The 23,278-nt window shown below is 37.6% G+C and overlaps 1 long non-coding RNA gene across 2 annotated transcripts in view; it reads left to right on the top strand.

Moving 5' to 3' along the window:
- LOC139799484 (uncharacterized) overlaps window positions 1–23,278 on the top strand; it is a 206,767-nt gene that overhangs the window by 98,916 nt on the left and 84,573 nt on the right. For both annotated transcript variants that reach the window (XR_011727293.1, XR_011727292.1), the window contains one exon: window positions 20,867–21,004. This is a non-coding gene — a long non-coding RNA (uncharacterized lncRNA). The remainder of the gene's footprint in view (window positions 1–20,866; window positions 21,005–23,278) is intronic.

Below are 23,278 nucleotides of genomic sequence, written 5' to 3'. Positions count from 1 at the left end.
GATGTATTTTGTAGAGCATCCCAATGGGAGAGCAGGTGCTTGAGGAATCCACAAAATCTGTAAAGGATTCCTAAAGGATTAGATACAAACTAAGAACACAGCTGCGCTTCAGAAGTGAAGGTTTGAGGATAGCTAGATAGCATTTTTTAAAGATGAAGATTTACTTTTAGGTGAATTTTGAGAAGAAACAATTAAGTTGCCTTTGTTGTGTTTGGTGTCTGTAGTGCTTAGACTTGGTCCTGGTTTGCTCAGGTGAGACTTTTCTGGACTCATTACTGGTAAAACTCTTGGCTCCCAATCTGGTAACAGCTGGCTTTGTGTTCCCTCCTTTGCTTTGGAAATTTAAATGATTTAAATGTTAAAACTTTTGTATAAAATGTTAAAATGTATAACCCTTTTTGTCAACTATTTCCTGACTAGTTATAGTTGTAGGTTGTTTTGGTTTTTTTTTTTTTCCTTTTTCTGCATGTGTTGGTATCTTATGCTGTAACTCATAGGACTGAAGGAGCCTTTGTTACAAACAGTTACATGAACTACTGAAAGGGGAACACTTCCTTTGTGAATCTATTACATAGCCAAAGTTGGTCTCCTTCTGGTTATGATTTTCATGCAAATCTGAACTGTTGCTCCCTTCTGTGGCGTGTGTCTCTTTAGTGGATGTTACTCATGTATGTATGTAACAGCAAAGGGAGCAGGTAGGCATAGTAACAGGAGTGTTTTCTAGCATAGCTATTATACAGAAAACATTTATTCACAAATTCCAGGGAGGATTTTTTTAATATGATTTTTCTGCAGACTATCATCTTTGTTTGGAATACAAGGACTAGGGTTGACTTCCAGTTAAGGAAACTAGAAGTAGGAGTTTCTTGGATTTCTGATGGTAATACACTTTCTCTGTGACTTTGGAGAAGTTACTTAACCTACTTGTGCCTCATTCAACCCAACTGGAAAATTGGATAAAATCCAGGGCTTCAAAAAGTTCCAGTTGCTGAAATGAATCTTACTCCAAGTGAATCCTATAAATATGGTGTGCAGGTGACTGGTGTTTCAATGTGCTGATTTGCTGAGCAAATGCAGCATTGAAGGTAAAGCAAATGTATTAAGACTTTTTGTTTTGTTTTTTGCAATTGTTTCACATAGCACCCATGTATTCCAGTGTTATTTCTAAAATGCATCTTGTCTCTTTGAACCTAAACCTTTATGAATTTTTTGCCTCCCCCAAGCTTCCTTTATCTCAAAAGTAACAACAAAGAAAAAAAGGCATGTGTTATCACATACACAAGTTGTGTTTTCACAGCTATAGAGGCAACTTGCTTCTCCAGAAAAGTACCTTTCTAGAAGGTAGTAGAAGTGCAGGACACAAGCTCGCCTGATTATTCCTTTATCTAAGCATTCATGCACAACAGTGAAAAAAAGCTGTAGGATGTTGTTGACTCAGAGTAGCACATTTACATGTGAGTTTACTAATCTCTTTTTCACTCTTCTTTTGATTGCCAAGGATCTTTAGGATGGCAGTAGGGAGGCCCAGAAATGAATGGATTTATTTATTTTTTTTAATTTAACTCTTTCATTCTAGATTTTAAGCTGAAGCTGTAAAATACTGGTTTTGTTAGCTTGTGTTCTTAGAAAATTCTCAAAATGCTGTGGGTTTGAGACCCAGAAATCAATACATAGCCAAGGATCAAAGCTTGAGCTAAGAACTGTGCAGTAAGATCCTACCCTGGAGACAGCAGAAGGTGGAAGAGGTATCTGTTTGTTCCAAGGATTGTGATGAAGAATTAAATCTGAATTAAAATTGAAGAACTAAAATTGAGTGAAGCAGGGCATTCTGAGTGCTTAAAAGTTTGGATGGGACCTGCCTGGGGCCTCCTCAGCTATCAGAGGTGCACAGCTCAGGGAAGTGCCTGCAAGCATTTGGTGATGCAGCTGTAGCAGGGCAGGATCATTTATAACTTTGGGAGAGTAATTTTTATTATCAGTTATTCTTGCCTAGCTTCTGTAGACATTTTTGCTTACAGAAGGGAAGAAATAGCATTTGGGCAGATCCTCAGCTGTGTGTATTTTGTCACTATCTAATCAGTGCACAGGAGCTAAAGCAGCTGCCCTGCATTAGTCAAATCAAGACTAATTTCTTATGCTTGCCCTGCCCTCCATCGAGATGGTTCCATCACTCATGTGTTTCCAATGACCAATAGATGGGATAGTTTTTCACTCCCTCAGAGCATGTCCTGTGAATCCATAGTAAGCTGGGGGAGCTTTGCAAAACTGTTACTTCCAAAGACCTTTATCTGATCCAGCAAGTAACTCTCCTTGCTCTTGCTGGTTAGGAACCTGATGGAAAACTCTATAAACATTGGAATCTTTATGCACCTACAGAATTACTTAGGGGACGCCTTCATATACATCCTGACTTTTAGGGTGAAAAGTCTTGTATGTTATTCCTGTATTGCCCAACTTCGCCTAATAGTTTGGCTGTTGTCAGCAGAGGAGCTACAGATGGTGACTCCTGGCAGGCAGTGTTATTGGAAGACATGATGCTGTATGTGTACAGGTTGTTAAGCTAACTGACACTTTTTATGCAGCATATACTGCTGAGATTTAAAAAAAAAATTAAAAAAAATTACCATTTGCAAGCCAGAGGTCAGCTGGTTCTCTAGCAGACTTAAGTATCCTAGTCCTATAGCAAGGGTGCCTTATGTTCCTCACTGCTTGTTGCCTTGAAGTCAGAGTAGTGAGATTGAAAAGCCAGTTGTCTGTTGTATTCTCAGTGCAGGGAAATAACAGATAAACTGCCTGTGAGCCTGTTAGATATAGATTAGGATGAAATGCAGCATGGAAACGGTCCAAATCTCCACTAATCAATACTGGGAAAGTCAAAGGAGCTTTCTAACAGTGAATGATCTATCTTGGTACAAAAAGAGGGAATCTGATGTGTGTGTTCACAGTCTGTAATTGAAAGGAGCCTCCATCAGGGATGAGGTATTCCAGAGGGCTATTGCTGATACTGGAGCTAAATCCATTTTTGTGATTAAAAAGAGGAAGTAACCAGCATGCTAATGACACTTTCAATTGAAGAAATTGCAAATTGTCCTTTGGCCAGAGCAAACCAATACAGAAGGACTGAGTCATTTGTGAACATGAGCACAAAATAACAAAATGGGATTTGTGAGAAAGAGGACGATGTCCTGTTGAGGAAAAAAATGTTATTGGATATACCATTGGAAGAAGGAAGCTGACCATTAATAACCAAAAGTGAGGGCTACTAGTGGATAATTATGTGATATGTGCCAGACCTTTTGACAGCAGGAAATACCACCAGGAATATGTGCAGTATTTCCTTCCATTTTGCCTTGCAGCATTCCAGTCTGTGGCTGTGTGTACTGACTGTGGAAAAACAGGGTGTCATTGTGGCTTTCCTTTCTTTGGGAGGAAGAGTTGGGGGATACCATTCCTCATCCTTCTCATATCCTGGGAAAGAATAATGCTTGCCTCTTGTCCTGCTTAACCTAGAATAAAGTGAGGCATTGTGGGATTTTAATAAGCTGAAGACTGTAGCTCTTAGTTATGATAATAAAGAAACTAGAATGATTAATCTTTTCAAAACTGTTACTTATGCTGTAGATATGAGGGAACATGAGTTTTACACAACTATTTGCTAGGGATAAAGTTTAAAGAACTGTGAACAAACAAAAGATAAAAGGAAATCTGAAGTGAATACCCAGGGAAGATTAATATGCAAAACCTATGAGGGCCATGGAACAGCTGCTTGAGGAACAGAGTAGAAGAATCCTATTCTGACAATTTTTAAGTGAAACAACAATGGCACAGAAGCTAATTCTAGGTACAGAAGTTTGTGAGGAAGACAATAGATGGATTAAAAATCTGTAGTACTGATGATACTTAACCTTTGTGGAGTATGTAGATAATTCTGTCATCCTAATTCTGAAATTAGTCCTTTAAATTAATCTAATAATGTTTATTTCATTAGAAAGGTGAGACACTACCCTGTTCTAGTGGAGGCCTTATCAGTGCTGAGGAGAGCAAAAAGCCATTATGCATCTGGCAGGCTGTACTCATGTTTAAATTTCCTCCTACAATGGCTGCCCTTTTGCAGCAGTGTGGCATTTTCTTTGTATTCCCTGATGCAGCTATTCAAGTAGACACTCCCAAGAAAATATTTGGGTGACAGATAACAAAAAAAAACATGATTAACTGCACTCTGTTTGCAGTCTTTATGGACTCAGGACCTTTATTTTTTCAAGGTTTTTAAAAATGTAAATGTTATGTAAATAACTTGAGACACTATCATTCCACCCTTTTATTTATTCCCTTGTAATGAACAAGTATCTTGATGTTGGACACTGTTTCATATTTATTGGAAACAAATTTAAATCTCTACGAGCCTAAGTCATGATGCCTATTCGACAATATTAGGGATATTTACTTAAATAATCAAAATTGAGATGGAATGATAGAGGAATGAAGAGTGGCACAACCGTGGTAAATTTAAACCATTTTCTGGAAAAAGGACATAGATTTCAGGAAAATACTGGGAACTAGTAAATCATCCCTGTTTGCTTCTCCTGTAGGGGTGTGTATGTGTGTGTGTGCAAATTAAAGAAAAAATGGAAACATTTTGTTACTACTTTGACATTTTGTAAACAGTGAAAAATTCCCTGACACCTGCCCTAACATATGGGTTGACGTCTGAAGTTAGGGTTACTGTACCAGTCCAGCTATAGACTGCAATATAAACCACAAACAAACCATTAATATTTATCTGAGTAGCTCAAGCATCAATGCGTAGTACAGACCCAGTGTGGTCTGTATATTGTCTTTCTCTGTGATTTAGTCTTTTTATTAATTTTTTTCTTCTTTTTTTACTCCTCTCCCTTAAAGTTCTCTTCCCCTCTTCCCTTTCTTTCTTTCCCTACCCTTTCTTGTTAGTGTCAGCTTGGGCTGTTATGTTTGGATGGAATGGCAGCAGAGCATCATTGGTCATTGAAGACAGATGCAGAATTACTGAACCACCAAGCAATGTGTAATCTGAATGTGACTTTCATCTTGTAGTAGTTCTTCTAAGCATTAAGTTGTCACTTGAGGGAAACATGCATCATATCTGAAAATAGACAAGGTAAAATCTATTTCTACTGTGTAGTCCAAGTGCAGAAATACATATAGCTTGACTTTCCCTGACAGTTACTGACCTAGTTGTAGAAGCTGAGTGCAAAACAGCACTCTTGATATATTTACTTTCATCTTCCTTTGGCCTTGTAATATTGTTGGCTGGCAGATGATGAGATTTTTTTTTTTTTAAATGGTGAAGTGATGAGCTCTGGCAATGGAACTGAGGATCTGGTGGTTTTTTCTTCACTGAGTTATAGACCAGCCTCATTGAAATCTGATCACATAAATAGGTTAATGAATCCCCCTGTGTATTAAAGCAAAGGACAACCTCTGGTGCATTTGAGCTACTCATTATACAATTATCAGAGCATTCTCAGTGTCCCAAATGCTTAGAAAATTGGTTGGAAACCTGTCTAACAAAGCAGTTTGTCATTTACTGTACTTCCCATAACTAAAAAAAAAAAAAAAGCCCACACCATTGCTTTTATAAACCATTTAATACGGTTTATGATAGCAGTAATACCCTTGAAATTAGTTATATTACTGTAGTTTGTTATAGTGCTAACTGCCCTTGTCTTCAGCTTGCTCCATTAACTGAAAATCCAGCCATTAACCTATAATGGGATGATTTCTTCAGGATTATTACCTGATTCATAGTTTGGAGATCAATATTCTTGGATAGTGAAACAGTGACAAAACGTAAGGAAAAGTTCCCTGTTCAACTTTATGTAGTAGAGATCTACTTAGGCAACACCTCTGACAGGCATGTGTGTAGATTATTTTGTTATCTGTGTCACCAAAGATGGGAGCATTCAAGCAGAACCTCCCTTTATGAATAAGAACACTGATTGACCCAAATGATCAGTGTTCCCTCCAGCTATTACAGGGAGCTACTCAGCTTACTGCTTCTCTCTCTCTAAGGAGAGCCCCCTCATCCACTTCCAGAGAAAATACAGAAAAGTGTGGCAGCAATTCCCAAGTCCTTGAAGCCATGAGAATTTCTACTGTTACACACTCCAGAGGACTGAGCAACTACTGGTGTGTGCAAGGTGAGGTGCCAGTGAAGTGATCAGGACTGAGAGCAGGAAATCACTGGTCTTGGGAGTCAGGAGAAGTCCCAGTTAACTAGAAGCTGGCGTATGTGCAATTTTCAAGAAGGGAAGGAAGGAGGACCCTGGTAGTGGCAGTACTGTCACTCTCACTTCAGTGAGGTAAAATCATGGAGATCATTATTCTGGGAGTTACTGAAAAACACTTGAGAGACATTGCAGTCATTGATCACAGCCAGCACAGGTTCACAAGGAGAAAGATCTGCTTAACAAACTCGATTTCCTTTTATGACAAAGTCAACCATCTAGTTGACCAAGGGAAGTCACAACATGGTGGATTTGGATTTTAGTAAAGCTTTTGATGCTTTCTTCACAGTATCACTCTGTATAAAACGTTCAGCACACAACTAGGCAAGTCCATAATACATTGGGTGAGTGTTTGGCTGCCAGGAAAGAAGCAGATATATTCTTTCCTGTGGGAAAGCTGGGGAAGGACTTTTTACAAGGAAAAAGGGGGAATGGCTTTAAACTGGAAGAGAGGAGGTTTAGATTAGATATTAGGAAGAAATTCTACAATGAGACACTGAACAGCTTTCCCTGAGAAGCTGTGGATGCCCCTGTAATCTGGTCTGTTGGGTGGTGCCCAGCTGGGGGGATTGATGGTCCTTAAGATCGTTTCCAACCTAGAGCAATCTGTGATTCTAAACTGTGGTGTTTAATGTTAGGAATAGAAAAAAACATGTGGATGTTAAGACAAAGTAGTATTGAAACCATTAACCTCAGTCAGATCTAGTGATCTTTTTTGAAGTGAGGGTGGTGTGGGCAGAATCTTTGCCAAGAGGTTTGTTTGGTTCTTTTTCCAGCTTTTTAACCTTCTCAGACCTTCATTTTTAACTGCTCAGCAAAATAGTTATTATAAAATCTGATTGTTATTACTTAACCTATACTGATATTAGTCCATGAAATGTGAGCATAAAATAAGGGCTTACCAGGGAAAACCATCACTCACTTTGTTTAGCAGCTTGGATAATAACAGAAAGAAAGATAATAAACTCCCTTTGTTTCAGGAAAGAAAAAAAAAACCAAACTAAAATAAATTCATTTGCAGGTTTGTTTTTTGGAATTTTCTATTACTATTTCCAAAGGACTTTACACACTATTGACATTAATTGCAAAAGAATATAAATATCTTGAATGTTTTATTTCTCATAAAATTATATAAAGAAGTCTGCTCTGGAAAATAATACTCTAATGCTGCATCAATGAGCTTCTTTTTATGAGCTCTTACAACTTGACAGGATGACACTATTTTGGTGTTTTTAAATAAAAATCAAACCCTAAAATGATACATAATTGAGCTGATTAGCTATCTTGAGTCCTTTAACTATAATTCAGACTGAGGCTCTGTAACAAGTTGTTTGTGAGTGGTGTTAATAGAAGTAAGATTCATTCCTCTCTCCCTCCTTTCAGTACAGACACTATAATATTTATTTTAATATAGTTACATTCTCCCTTCAATATTCCACTTCAGCTATGAGAAATCTGAGGTTTCCTGAGTGGATGCAGTGATTCAAACAGACTAAATAATTGTGAAATAATGTAAGGATACAGGTGCCTGTGTTCTTTTTTGTAAATGGTAAATCTGAAATGTATTGGCATCAGTTATGACCGTTGAAAGGTGACATTACAGAGAACTTTGCTCCTCCCTTACTACTTCTTTGTCTCTGTTTCTACTCTGCAAATCTGCACTGATGCCAAGGAGATATCTGTCTGCTCCAAAATACCTGAATGACACATGAAGTGGAAACTGGATAAGGAGAGTATATTTATATCCCATAGCAGGAAGAATATACATTGTGATTGTAACATCAACAGAACCAGTAATGAATATTCATGTTTATCAGTCATGTTCTAATTAAAACACCTTTGTTGGGCATTGACACGAAAGGCCAAACTAGTTCCTTATAGCTGTTAAAATAAATTGTTTTAACATTCCATGGATTACATGGGTGTCTCATGATGACAACTTGCATGCTGAAAGAAGTGTAACAATGAAACTAATGTAAACTCTCCCAAAAGAAGATTTAAGGCTTCATATTAGAGCCTTACATTGTGACCAAGCATAGTCATTAATTTATTTAACCTGACAAAGATGTTGTGAGGATAAATGATATCAAGGCTGTGTTTTTCAGAGGGGACACTTACACATGAAGGAACTAAGATCCAGATTTCACTGCTAACTTGCTTCCCAAACACTGTAGTATTGCAGGGCCTGCAAACAATGTTAAGAGATGCTGTTTGGCATGAAACTATGCTAGAATAGAAAGCCTTTTTGATGTACAGTCATGAACGTTTGACTTTCTGCTGAGTACAGGGGTTGAAATAAGGGGTAAATCCTTAAAGGCAATACTTAAATCTAGGGCAATCACTGAATTACCTGGACACAATGTGTGTAGCCTGCCCACCTGCCTTACCTGCTTACCTGCTGTGAAGAGGAAATTATGTAGGAGCAACATAGTGAAGTTCTCTCTTTGACCTGGTAAAGTGCTTTCTCCAGTGTTCATAGTTGTATGAAATGTGGCTTAAGTTTAAATTTGACTTGTTTCCAGCCTGTTCTCACTGGTGTGTCCCATTGACCAGTTGAGCAGCTTTGCTTTTCCTCATAAACAATATTTTTTCAACTTTTTTTTTTTTTTCCCAGAAAGAAAAAAAACCAGAAAAAATTAAACAAAAGAAAAAACCACAACCAACCAAACAAAAAAAACCCCACTAAAGTCACATATTTCAACAGAAAAAGTGTCTTTGTTCTTGCAGAAGTTCAGAATTGCCTGAGTCCATGACAACCTAGGGTGCCCTAAGCTTTCCTCAAACCATTCATTGTTTATAGTCTCTCTGGCAGTCTGGAGATCAGAATTTTATTTTTCCCCCCCCCCTCATAAAAGATAATTTAAAAAAATAGCTTTAAGCATTTTCCTAAGTCTATGATTTAAAATCTCTTGGTCTCCTGAGGTTCACTGAGAAATAGGTCAGTCTGATCACTAGTGAGCAGCTGCCAGCTCACCAGAAATAAAGGGAGAAGGGTAGAATGTGTCTGCTTTGCTAATTACCTTTTTTTTCATACAGTAAATTACATAACCCTCTTTTTAGATGACAAACATTAAGCTGCTCAAAAAAGGTGTATTTTCCACTGGGTTTTTTTATCAGTGTTTTGAATTAGTTCAAAATTATATAGTTAAACTAAACTAGTATAAACTACAGTGGAATTTTATGTCTTTTCAGTTGACACATTTAAAAGGTGATTGGAAGAAAAAGGTAATTATGATTGTTCAGAAACTCTTGAGTTAGACTTGATTTGAGGCAAGTTAAATCATCTACTGTAAGCCAGCTGTTGCTTATATATTTTGATCATGGCAGTGTAAGTCAAATTCTTTATTTTTCATGATTTATTTAAATAGGCTTTAGTTTCAGATGAAGTACCTGGATCTGGATTTGTATGCTGCCTCTGTAATACACTTTTATAATAGGATCTTTAAACCACTAGAAACTGCCTCAGGTTCCTTTCATGATCTGTCTTTTAGGGATTGAAAATTGGCATTACCATACTAAAATATATATATAATGGTCTCACCAGGGACACTGTCCTGGCATTCACAGTGAGATCACATGTGCAGCTGAAAACAACTAATAGAGTTGTAACCTGCTTCTTTCCCATTAACTTTGTCACTTTTTCTCAACTAGAAATTATTGTGCCACTGTCTGAACTGGCATATTTAATGCCGTGAATATTCCTTTATCATCCTGCAAATTCAATTGTGAAGAACAAATAAGCTTCAGCTCCAGTTAAGGTTAAGATGGTGAGCTTATGCTAAAACACTCAGGGATCCCAGCTGGTGCCTCTGGGCATTGGTAACTCCTAGTTGAAAGCTGGGGATAACCAATTGAAAAATGGTGCTGCCTGAAGTCAGTGCAGATGTTTCTGCAGTGGTTGTGAGAGTGAGCCTGGCTGGTGACTGGGCTGTGGTAGCTCAGATACAGCAGAGTTATATCTGGAAGCTGCTTGAGGAGGTAACCAAGACTCCAAGCACGTTTACCTTTTGAGCCAAGGAAATGGGCTTGGTGTATTGCATTGCTTGTGGGTTACATTATTAACAAACTAATGTGTGTATTTTCATTGCTGCAGCATTCTTGTCATTTGTATATACACATTTTCCTTTTGCATCTTCATAGTGCAGTGCACAAGCTGGGGGGAAAGGTCTGTCTTGTGTTGTACTGGGGTTGGAATAAATCCTACCTTGCTGTCTCTGCAGTCACACTGCAGTTATGTTGCTGTAATCAGCTCCTTTACTTCTGGAAGCTGAAAGCAGAATTTCTACTCGATTTTGTCTGTCTGTGAACATTTAGTCTACCAGACAGTCATGCTTTTCCCCTCAGGAACTCTTTCTTTCTGTCTGTGGTTGCAAGTATGTGCAGGCATTCACTCTAACAGCATTAAATATTTCCCTCCATCTTTAAAAAGAATAAAATTAACAGCCAGCTGCATTTGACTCTGTGTTAAGAAACACATGCACCCAAACCTAGCAACTTCAATCTTCAATAAGCCAAATTGGTAGAAAACCAGAAATCAGCCTGGAATAATAATTAAAAAATAATTTTAAAAACCCCCAAACAAGTAAAAAACACTACAGAACATTTTGTTAACGTTATCATGTACCACCTGGATGAAAGTCCAGGATTATGTAGGTTTTATAGTGACAGTTAAGTATAAGTGAGGTATCTAAACAAATCCAGGGAAGAAAGTTTCCAATAACTTTATATTAAGAGTTTTCTAGAATTAAAAAGCCAATGAACTCACCTGAGAGGAGTGCTTCAATGATGGTGATTCATTACATAAGAAAAATTATTTTGGATATGGCAATACAATTAAAATGCATTCATTTAAATGCCGTAGACAAAAGCCAACAGGGGAAATAATATCAATATTTCTCCAGGGGTTCCAAAGGAAAGGTGTCCCATTCCTTAATCTAGTACATATTCATTTACCTTTCACTAAAGAGGAGAATAAATTGACCCACATATGCCCTTGGTCACTAGATATAAACCTGCTCAGATTACTGCTAAGTTTAATTGGCACTGGTTTCATGAAATGAGATGCATTAATGGGGGGATCCTCTTCTCCTGCTCAGGGGAGAAATAACAGCATAATACCAGTGGGTAATGTCTGAGGAAATAGCCACAGTGAAGACAGAGGATTGAGATGGAAAAGGAGACAACAGAATGAGTAAACACCCATTGCTTTCACTGCTGTGGTTAATTTTGTATGATAAAGTCAAGGGATTCAGTTTCTGGGGCCATTATTTCCAGATTGTTAAAAGTAAATGGGAAAAAATACCACCAGAGGCACTAGCACACAGAAAATGCTTTGTCATGTTTGAGCACAGTCAGATGGCTTTTCTGCCCACTGGCTAATAAAGCATATAATTATAAACAATATCAATACCAATGATTTTATTTTCCCAAGCTCTTGCTATAAGGTACTTTTTTTTTTTTTAACTTTTCCACATCTGCTTGATTGGAATGTGACCTCAGCCTTCCAATGCCTCTCCCTCTCTCCTGGTGTGTTTTGGTTGCATTAGGCAAGAGCAGTTGTGGGAGGTGTATTTCTGGGTGATGAGGTGTGGAGCAGTTTCTCGGAGGAGAGTGAAAGAGCAGAAGCAGCCAATTTCTTCTGACCCTCTGACCCTTCAAGTATTCACATACGCTGGCCTCAGTCCCAACCCTTTTGCAGCTGGGGTGCAGCAGCACACAATAGTGCTGGAATGGCTCCTGTGAGAATTCCATAAAAGTATAAAAGGGTAGGAAAACAAAAAATGAGATGAATATAAACTGTGTGCTGGGGTATTAAATGGGTCTTCTGAAATGGGAAGATGGCCAGGAACAATGTTGTTCGGTCAGCTGATGGGCTTTGTAAAGAGGGCAGTTATTGTATACGTGTATATTTGCACCTGAGGAAATTCCAAACTGATATAAAGCTGTGCGTTTGTTTGCTATAAAAGGTGACCAGGTCCATCTTCACATCAATTTTGTGTCTCTTAGATGGGAGGAGGAACAGTGAAATTGTCCTAATAAATGCAAATATCTTCTGTAATTCTTATTCAGCAGTTTGATCAAACTTTTTCTTTTTTTATTGTGCCATTCCTTTTCCTCTGTTCTCATAGCTAACAAATATTTGAATTAATGTTCCGAGTTAAAGTTCAATACTGAAGATGACAAAAAGATGCTAGGACAACTGTTTTGCTTGTAGATACCAGTGGGTTAAATCTCCTGGCTACTTTATAATTTTAACATGCTATGTGTCTGCTCAGTTCTGCAGTTTTCCTGTCAAGGTAAACGAGCTTCAGTGCAAAAAAAGGATGGTGTACTGGTTTAGGCAGTTAGAATTTGAGTAACAGGGAGTTTTCTCTGAAGTACAGTATCTGAGAATTTATATTCCAAGAAAGTATTCCTTTTTTCTATTATAAGTTGAGGAATAATCTGGAAAGTTGATCCTACTGCTTATTTACTCATTTCTAGGCTAGCTATATACAAGTACTTTGGCACTTGAGTAGAATCACAGACTTAACTGGTTCCAGCTTCCCTCTTGGCAGATGGAATGCAGCAATGTTGTGATGCAAACATCTTCCTTAAATTGGTATGGTCCCAAAAGATTTACTTTCCTTTTCCTTTGACAGGAAGGGACAATTCTCATTTCTATTCCTTCCTAATGTGCTTCCACGAAATAACATTCCATGTATGTGTGACTGCTCAGGATTTCTTGCAGTCCAACTATGTTTTTTCTATGCATGCATGGGAATGGTCTTCAGTGTTTAGAGCTCCAAAGGACTTAGTGACATGTAGTATGGTTCTTAGTTTGATTTAACCCTATTGCTTGAACAGTATTGCTGGGCTTGTCAGCTCAGTGCGTGTGGTTATAGTGCAGCTGGGACAGATCAATTACACTAGACATGGCCAAAGCTGTGTTTGCAGTGATGGCTCCTTCTCTATTATAGTGATTAACAATGAACAGGTTGTGTGTACATCAGTCCTAACATGGAATAGGTCAGAAAATATATCTTATTGAGGAACATCAATTTAGCATTTGTATGGGCTCTGTAATAAGGTTTTTTTTTAAAATCTCAATGAGCTGACTTTTAACAAACAACTCTGTGGTGTAGGATGTTTGCAATGTTATATTAAGCCTAGCTTTTTCTCTTAATTTTTCTGTGTGTGAATTTAGCTTTGTTTTGTGCATTCATACACCCTTGGAGGACATGTTCTGTGTAAATGTTTGCTTATTTTTGATCTGATAAGGTTCCTCAGTTCTCGCTGAACCTTGACTAGACCAGCAGCTTTAAAGTGCCCCAGCCATGTCATCTCATACTGTTCAGGTTACTGCTCAGGTTTTGGTCTACCCTTGTATACTAAAGCATTTGAATGGACTTTTGGAGATCCTGTTTATGCCAGGTGTCTCTGGAACTGCTCACTAGAAACTATTGAGCTGCACGGAAATGCCTTTCTCTGTTATAATTATCATCAAGGAAGTAAGGGATTGGGATAGCAATTGTTGGAAACTGTAATATGTCAGGATTCCTGGCAAATTATTTCAGCAATATGAAGTACATGAGGCTGCTGTTGGATGATGACTCCTTGGAGTAAAACATATGAGAACAATTAGCTGTTTTCTTGGAGCAGCTACCTAATTCTTGTAGCAGAACCTTCAAAAAGGTGAGCAGTCAGTCACTGATACAACCTGCTGTATATTGTGTTTTGAGGAGATAGCAGTGACTCTGATCTTTTATCTGAGGAGAATTTGTACTCCTATATTAAAAAGGGTTTGGTGGTTTTGGGTTGGGTTGGGTTTTTAGGGTTTTTTGGGTTTTTTTTGCTTTGTTGTTGTTGTTTTTTGTTTTGTTTTTGTTTTAATTTTCTTCCCCGTCTGCATTCACTGGCTGGACTGATCTTGGAAAACATTCCTAATCTTTGAAACCTATCTCTTTAGGGCACTAGACTATGGCTCTGCCTTATCACAGGAAAATGTTATTCTTTGCTTATCATGCCCAAATAAAACACAGCATTTCTTACACTGTTGTGTCATGTAACAAAAAGGTGCTGAAGATTCACAGGTTGGCAAATACTTTCCAGAAGGAGCCATCTGCATTTACGTTCTCTTGGTTATCAAGTTTTGCCTCATTTTGGAGACTACTAAAGGGTGTGGATTTCTATAGGTGCTTTTCCTTTTGTCCCATTTGGATATGAACATTTCAGAACTTTGGGATTAATGCAGGCATGTATGAGGAAAGTTCTTATGGACTGAAGCTGTCATTCTTAGGAGTGGTGCAAGTCATTGTGGCTCAATAATTAAGAGAACCCACTTGTGGCTGTAGACTCTGCAAACTGGTCTAGAATTGTGGAAAATTCCCCTTAAACAAATTTGAAATGAGATATTTGGAATTAAACTGAAGGGTTAGTATTTCGGACAGGTGTAAAAATCTTAACTGGGTAGTGCCAACTTGACATTTTTGGCAAGTTTTTCCAGGTATAAATTTTATGGGCTATTTGGGGTAATTTCTGTTCTTGTATTTTTAATATAGTGTAACTTAATTGACTTTACACTTGATGAAATGAGCTCCAATACATGAAAGAGATGAAAACTCTGTGTTTACGCTGAGATTTTTAAAAGGGCTTTTTGGAAAGGACTGCCTCTGTAGAGCATTTATCTAATATATTAAGCCCTGTGGGTTTGGTTTTAGGCAGAAATCTTGGCTAGCTGTCTAAAAACTTTAGCCACTAGTTAAATAATTTCAATAAATTGTCAGTGTTTGGATTAGCATAATTAGATCACAAAATCCTTTGATTTGTTCAAACATATTACAGTTTTTGCTCTGATTTTGACATGTTTTGAGCACATTCATCCCCTAGATGCAGGTAATTTTTTCAGATAATGCATTAAAAATTGAAATTGATGTGCAGTCTGAAAAAATACCTGTCCCATGACCCAGTGTGCAGTAACATCAGAACAGCAAAATCTTTGAAGGGAGGCAGGAAATGTGCAGCATTTTGCAGGAAAGATGGGTTAATCCAGCAAACATGGCCGAACCTTGACTTGCAAATGGTGTTTGTGTTTCACCTCACCAAATAGATGGAAGCCTTCATCTGTGTTGTTACTCAGCACATAGCTCAATGACTTTTATCTTTGTTCTTTTATCTGAAATGTGTTCAGATTACAAGTATTTCAAGAATCAATATCGTAAATTCCAGGGACTGGCTGAAAGCAGTTTTATTTGAGTAATTTTTAGTAATAATTTGAACACTTCAGGGAATAATTATTGTTCAGAGGGACAATGTGGTACTGTTTCTGGTTCCTACTTGAATGATGTCAAAATCTGATCAATGTGTCTCAGAAGTTCTTTTGTATTCATGTTCACAAGAATATAAGGGTGTGTTGCAAACTTGTTTTCAGTCCTGGAGATTGTGTCCCAGCTGTATAGTGGCTGTTCTGCTGTAAGTATAGATGTGTCTATGTGAAAGCAAAGTAATTTGTAGAGATCACAGATCACAACTTGAAAATGTGCTTTCAGTTTACACCTGCTTGTGAAGCTTGCTCCAGTTGTTGGGTTTTTTCTGTTTGTTTATTTTGTTGGTGGTGCCTTGGTTTTGTGTGTGTTTTTTCTAAAGAACCCCCAAACAACATAAGAAAACAAAAAACAAAAAACCCACAAACAAAACCAAAAATAACCCCCCACAAATGAAATAGAAATATTGGGCCTGAAGAGAACATATTAGTAGGAAAGCCTTGTAGGAATACTTGTAAAAAGACACTATGTTATTTGCCCTGCATTATATCATCTCGGTACTGCTGACTGTCTTGCCCAATCCTCAGCCTCACTATTTTGTACTAAACATGAGTAAGGTTCAGTGATATTTCAGATTCTGATGATGTAACCTTCTCCTGCCTGCATTCTGCTAGTCTTTATCACCCCTGTTGTGTTTTCAAAGCTTACAGATCAATCCTGGGCTGCTTCTCCCACTGCTGCTTGTAAATAAATTGATGCTCATAAATAATGTGGCAATGGTTGGAGGGCCAACGTGTTAAGGTCACTTCCTGTTGCAATTAATACAATTCCCTTGGATTGTTCATTGCTCTCTTTGTCAGCAGTGCTCATTTACTGCTTCTTAGCACAAGGTTTTACCTTTTTTCTTATTATTTTGAAGCCACATGATGCCTGTCTTTAAGTGGCACTATTTCAAGACTAAAGTCTTTGTGAGTTACTGTATTATCAGAAAGCAAATGTTAATAAACTTCTCTTCCAGAAGGAAATACAAATCTCATCTCTAAAACAAAGCACACCTCAGCATTTTTTAACACGGCACTACTACTCATATGCAAATAAATAATTAAAGGATGTGAATCATTTGGCCTAGGGGTCAATTAAGAAGTCCGACTGGGTCACAAATACTGTTACTCGTATCCTGTGCCTTTACTCCCTAGATTTATTTGGTTTTTTTGAACATTACTGCAAAGAGGAGAAGCCTTGTAACATGAGCCAGCTCCACTTATGAAGAGTGTAGAGTTTTCTGAATGCTGATGAGCACAAAAATTTAAGACAATTATTCCCCACCTCCTCAATCCACTGAGTGATGTCCATTGGGTTTGGTGCTGATGTGCTCAGTAATGAAGACAAATTGAGCAGGTTCTTCTGTTCATTAGCTGCATAATGCTTTATCAACAATAGGACAAAGTTCAGAAAGTGGAATTTAAATGGCCACTATCAAGGCAGACTTGCAGTTTTGTTTAATTGAAGACCAACCCAGATTTTCCTAGGAAACTTCCAGAATATAAAATTTCCAATCGAAAATGAATTTTTAAACAAGTATTCCCTTGTGGTCCATATAACCCAAACACTGTATTAGAACCCGAAAATGAAACTCATTTGAAAGTCTAAACAAATGTATAAATGGCTAGTTTATTTTCACTTCCAAAGTAAATGAGAAAAGTAAGCAAGCAGATTTATTGGTCAAATGGAAGGTCAATTTAAAACAATCTTTTAAGTTCAGTAATCAGAAGTGATGTATGTAATACAAGCAAGGACAGAGTACTGTTTTCTTGGTATAGTTTTGAAACCTGGCATATTTCTGGTAAGACAAAATCTGTAGCTAGCCAGAACTCAGGAATGCTACTTGGATGTGTTTAGCTTTGAGAATTACAAGAAAATTCAGAATTTTTTTGCCGTAATTAGCACAGTAATTGCAATGAATACCTAATATTGATTTCATTCCAGCCTCTAACTTCACAAAGTCAGCCTGAGCCTTTCTTTGTCTTCTTATTAACTTCAAGGTTGTCTTTAGCTGACTCACCTAGATTTGCCTGTGGGATGCTTACAAAAACTATTTATAGCCACTTCTATTTTTACATATCATGTACTTGGATACCAGTGGATGCTTAAAAGAAGTATCCCCATCAATCAGTCATTGTGATGAGGCAAAATAAAATACATAATATCTAAATATACAGCAGTCAGTTACCTGTATTGGCAGTCTTTCCATGAATTAGTGTAGGGCATGGCTTTACTTGGTTTTCACTCCTTGTTAGTTCTCCTGTCAAAGAAAGGTTCTTCATATCCTGCCAAGGTGTTTGCTATGTAGGCATAAAGCACATAGATCCTTTCTTGGTGTGGCCACATGTGAAAGGTGCTCATGAAAGCAACTGTTTTGCCTTTCAGTTTCCATGTGCTGGAAAGAGTGGGCTGTGCAGGATAGCATCAACCAGGGGAACAAGATTACTCACATAACTACTTACTAAAACAAGGAAAAGGGACACCCACTTTAACCACCAATGATAGAAGATAAATAGTGTCAAAAATTGGTATTCCAGGACAAAGAGTAGGGCCTGATGCAAAACTGAAATAATTGGCTTTTGTGTCAGATAATGGATTTCAGGTTCCAGCAGCTGAAGTGACAGCTCTGAATCCAGGGTAAGATGAATAAGAATTGCACTCTCCAGGATGGATCTGAGTATCCAGCTGTCACAGCCATGGGAGGCTGCTGTCTCCTACCTTCTCAGGAGCTGCAGCTATGGAGAGACAGAGTAAAGGGAATTGGATATCATCTATCATTAAGATTAGAGTAGTCATACATTTATTTTTCTTTCACTACTGAATTGAACTATTATCACTTTAAATTTTGTGACTTGTGTGATAGTATCCCATATCCCACATGGGTCTATCAAGTGGCTGCTCCTGAAAAGGATGCTGTTTACACTTTGGAATAGGAGACCTGTTTCAGCAGCCTGTTAATATAATGTATTGATCTAAAAATCACTCATTATTTGGAGCCTCAGAACTGGCTGTGTTGTATTGATATTTTAATCTTTATTTTCCTGATCTAACTTCAGGCTCCATAGAACTGCATGTTTGAAATCCTAACCTGTTTGGTTTTTTGGTTTTTGGTTTTTTGGTGTGGTTTTTTGCAGCCACAGAATAAATACTGTTGTATATACTTCTGATTTCCTGTTTGCTGGATATTACCTCAGTCTGCAGAGGAAAAAATAGAAAATCTGAGTGCTGTGGAGTAATAATGCATCATTCTCTACTAAACCCATTCTTATGAGCTTTCCTCATTTTTACTGTGTATGGAGGTTAATTTATACCAGCTTTATTGAATGTAGGTCTGTGCATCTACAGCTCTGATATAGTGAATAGTTGGGGATTGCTTTATAGGAGCTCAGAACATTCCCAAAGGGAGGGGACACACACACACAAAAAGGCCACTAACAAGTATTAGGCTTTCCTGGGATGGAGCTACTTGAGGTTTTAAAGGTGTTGAGAAGTTTTGCTGCCCATTGTTGTAATAAGGTGCATGTCAGTGATGTCAACATCATGTGCTGAGGAAATGTCACACTTGTCTGCATTTGGCTACCTCTGGCTAGCCAAGCACAGCTGGAAACCTGGAAAACAGATGTTGCTTTTAATCAAGCAAGGGTCAAAGCAGTCTTGGGATTTAGAGTGTCTATATTTCTCCATTGAAAAAATGATCCTTGGGTAGTTTCAGTGGAACAGTAATCATTTGAGCAGCTTCCTCTCTCCTCTCTCTCTCTCTTTTTTTTTAATGTACAGCATTATGCCTCTAGAATAGAGGAAAAAAAAATAAAACCCAAAAAACAGTGGCATGCATCCAGGTAACATGGGACAGTTATTGAGAAAAGAGTCCAAACAGAAGAACATCATTGGCTAAGCTCAGTGAGCCACACCTGGTAACTCTGTAGTATTTAACAGTATATACTAAACAGAGTTTCCTACTGACTAAAACATAAAAATTTGAAGCCACCTGGCCAAAGTCTGCTTTGAAAGCCTGAGAACAGCAGTCAATTTATGGCTTTTTATCCTAAGAGAATTCTCTGCTATTTATATTTTGTTCTCATTATACCATACTGAAAAGATGGAATAGGATTGAGGATTGCTTTGTGATTGGCACATAGAGAGAGCTTGGAAACAATGCCCTGTACAGAATCCTGCATGAGCTGCACAGAAGCTTTGAAAGAGAGCAAAACATTAGCTTCCTAATTACAAATGTATAGCTGTAAATCTGGACTTGGGTCACAGAAATAAGTAATGTTTCATTTTCTGCTACGAAGGGGCAACAGCATATGGAGACTGAAACCTGGCAGTGGAATATTTCCAAAAAAAAAAAGTCCTTACTTGGAAAAACAAGCAGAAGCCTTCTGAGAAATCTGGTAGCAAAGTTTCTGGTAGGAAAAAAAAAGAAAAAAAAAAAAAGGTGGTATCTCTACAGTTGAGAATAAGAGACAATGAGCAAATAGCTGAAATATTTGCTCCTGAAGTTTTGGCCTCCCAAAAGGATGGCAACCACTCATGGATAGAAAAGTGGCAGACCAGAACGTTCTCCTCAGAGCTTTCCTTTTAGAAATGGAAAACTTGACTATTTTAGTCATATATGAACCAGTCTCCCTCTTTTTCTCCTTCCTTTTGTTCTTTTGTGCTTTATTTCCTGTGCAGTCTAGGAGTAAGTGGCAGCTGCAGTTCACTTACTGTTTCCAGCTCAGGGGTTTTGTTTACAGCAGCTCAGTGCAGGCACATCTGAATTACTCTTAAACTTCTAGGTAGGACACTGCTGCCAATGGCAGCCATAGCACTGAAAAATTCACCTCCGTGAACTCTGCCTCTGCTGCCTACAGTTCTAATTCAAATAAATCCTCTAAATTTTTCTTGAATTTTTCTTACCTCTAGGGAGGTTTTCTGCTGTTGATGAAGGTTACTTTATATCTTCTCTTAAAAGTTTCTCTCTCCCTCTCCTCATCATGTTTGTAGTTTATTTATGCTGTATAGCTTGGGCTGGTGCCCTGTCTCATATCTGTCATGATATTACTCCCCCACTCCCAGCTTTCCCCCATACCCCTTACTTAAAGGGAGCTTTATTCAGCTCATTTAAATCTTTAATCTTATTTTCACTTTACTGTTGGTTGAGACCTATTTCAGTATTTGGTCTCTCACTTTCAGATCTTGTGGGTTTTTTGTTTTACCCCAGAGATGATACCAAAGCTGTTACAGTCTGGGTCCAGGGGCCCTATTTCAGGAGATCCTTTAAATGAATGTTTTAATGCATCCTGTTAATACTCATGTTCCCTTTCCTGTTCCTAGGGGATTCCTTGAAGTGGAGCTTCTGTGCACTAATGGAATCAGAAGAATCACAGCAATGCCACATTGAAGGAAAGATGACAGAAATTTGTGAGATACCTTTGGGCAGATCATCTAGTCCAGACTCCAACTCAAAGCAAGGTAGGCTCTAACACTAGAGGAAATCAGCTATAGCTTTCCCTGCCTAAGTCTGGAAGACTTCCAGGTAAGACAGTTTTCCTGAAGATATTCTAGAGTTATTCCTTCCCTAGTTTCATTGTTCTTTGTTTGAGACTGAGTGTTTTTATCAAAAGCTTAGATGACTTCTGCCCTGAAACAGTATAATCTTGCCTAAGGTAACTATTTAGCCAGAGGTAAACTTTTCAGCTAGTTTAATAAAAAAATTAATTCATATTTTTCCAGTATAAAATACAATGCAGCTTCAATTATTTCAGTGTCATAAAAAACACTAATTGTGGTATGCTCAAATAGTCAAGGGAATTTTCAGTGTAATTAATAAATGCCAAGGGACATAACCCTATTTCAGATGGCTGATATTATACTTTCGCATGAGAAAAAAATCTTGTTTCTTCATTGTAATGCACTGACACATGAAACTTGTGACAGATTAAGAGGTTCTCTGTGTAGAAGTTCCTGTTCTGGAAGCATTCTGTTTTACAAGGCAAATAACTAGGAATATATTAGGGAAGCAGCAGATTGATTATTGCAAAATAAAAGCATAAAGAATTGGGTCCTCTAGAGATGTTGATGCCTTTATCATTTCTAGATTTGCAAAATAACTGTGCCTTTTTTTTTTTTAAAAAAAGGTGCCTTCCTGGCAGAATTAGAGAATGAAACTTTTAAGTCTAATGTAGTACTGTTCCATATTTTACTTTAATGTGCTGTGATAGAGCCAGGCCATTTATACAATATCTGTTCAGTTTCCATGATTACTCAGTCCTGTTAGCAGAAGGATGCCAATACTTTTGTTAAGCTTTATGTGCTTTTTGAAATGGATTCTTGTCCTCTAGAAATCTGGCCAGGTTACCTACTCATTTCACATACATTACAGTGCTAAGTGGAGGTGACTTGCATTTACTATTGACCTGCTTGGGATTCTAGCCAATAACCAAGCAACAAAAAGCTCCATATCCCACACCAATTTTTGAAGCTGCTTCTCTCTAGAGGCGAAATATTTTTAAACACTCGTTCAAGAAATAATTTAATTGATCTTTCAGCTTCTATTATTCCCTCTCCTTAGGAGCAACTGACCGAAATTGATTCTATTCCCACTTCTACCAACTTCCTTTTATGTTGTATGCATAGAAAATTCTCAGCCACTGGGTCAGGTTAGTGAAAATCTACCTGGAGTTAATTAGCCCAGCGGATTAATTAGCTAAAATGGATTGTGGCATATTTTAGTCTGACTCATCATATAAAACGGCAAATAGTGTGAAGAGCTGATAATTTCAAACATGTTAGGCTTGAAAGTATTGCAGTTGACCAAACTTTGGTTTAGAACTTTACCCAAAACTGTTTGGGGGTTTTTTGTTTTCTTTTGTTTGTTTTTTTGGTGGTTTTTTAGGGTTTTTTTCTGTTTTTTGTGGGGTTTTTTTGCTACTAATTTTGGTTATGTACACTTCAAATCCAGTGCAGGAAGATTATTTTAACTTGAATTTTTAATTTTATTGCTTGAAGCTTTATAATACTGTTCTTTCTCTCCTATTCTTCCCAACTGGCTTATTGTCAAATAAAACTGAAGTAGATTGCACTGAGAAATCTCAGTTAATATAAACTTCAGAAAGCAGTTTTGCTTCAGGAGATTTTTGGAATTACTAGTTTACTTATTTTATTAATGATTGTTTCACTTTTATTTTACTTGGATACAGAAAAAAAAAAACCAAAACCAAAAAAACCCCCAAACTGAAGGGACTATGTTGCTGTGCTTCAAAAGTTGCTCTTGGCTGCTGATTAATTTCTCATACCTACTCAAGAAGTTCATTTTAACTTATGAAGTTTATGGTAGATATCTGAACTACAGAAGGCTTTATTTGATGATCTAAATCTGTCTGAATCCGCCAGCAGTCAGTCCTTTCGTTTACATATCAGAAAACTGCTTCAGGGATGATCTATCCTAAGAAACTTAATTCAGCAAATAATTCTTTCCACCTGAAATATCAAGGATATTTTTACAGGGAAGAGAGAGCATCAATATTGCAGATTGGCCTAGACACTAAAGTTAATATCTTACTCCACAGTAATACAGTGGCTCTTAGTTTCTGTTCTTTGGGAGGTGTCACATTTGTTTCATTGAAACATGGCACATCAAATTCAACTCCAATAGTTTAGCTTCAAATGCCAAGAGACTGCCATATGCTATGATGAGTTTGGATTTTTACTTTCAAACTCTAGACTTTCACACATAAAATAATTGGT

The sequence above is a fragment of the Heliangelus exortis genome, chromosome 9 (assembly GCF_036169615.1).
Source record: "Heliangelus exortis chromosome 9, bHelExo1.hap1, whole genome shotgun sequence".
NCBI classification, from domain to species: domain Eukaryota; kingdom Metazoa; phylum Chordata; class Aves; order Apodiformes; family Trochilidae; genus Heliangelus; species Heliangelus exortis.
Note: the sequence above shows the minus strand (reverse complement) of the source record. Positions and strands in the feature narration are given on the sequence as shown.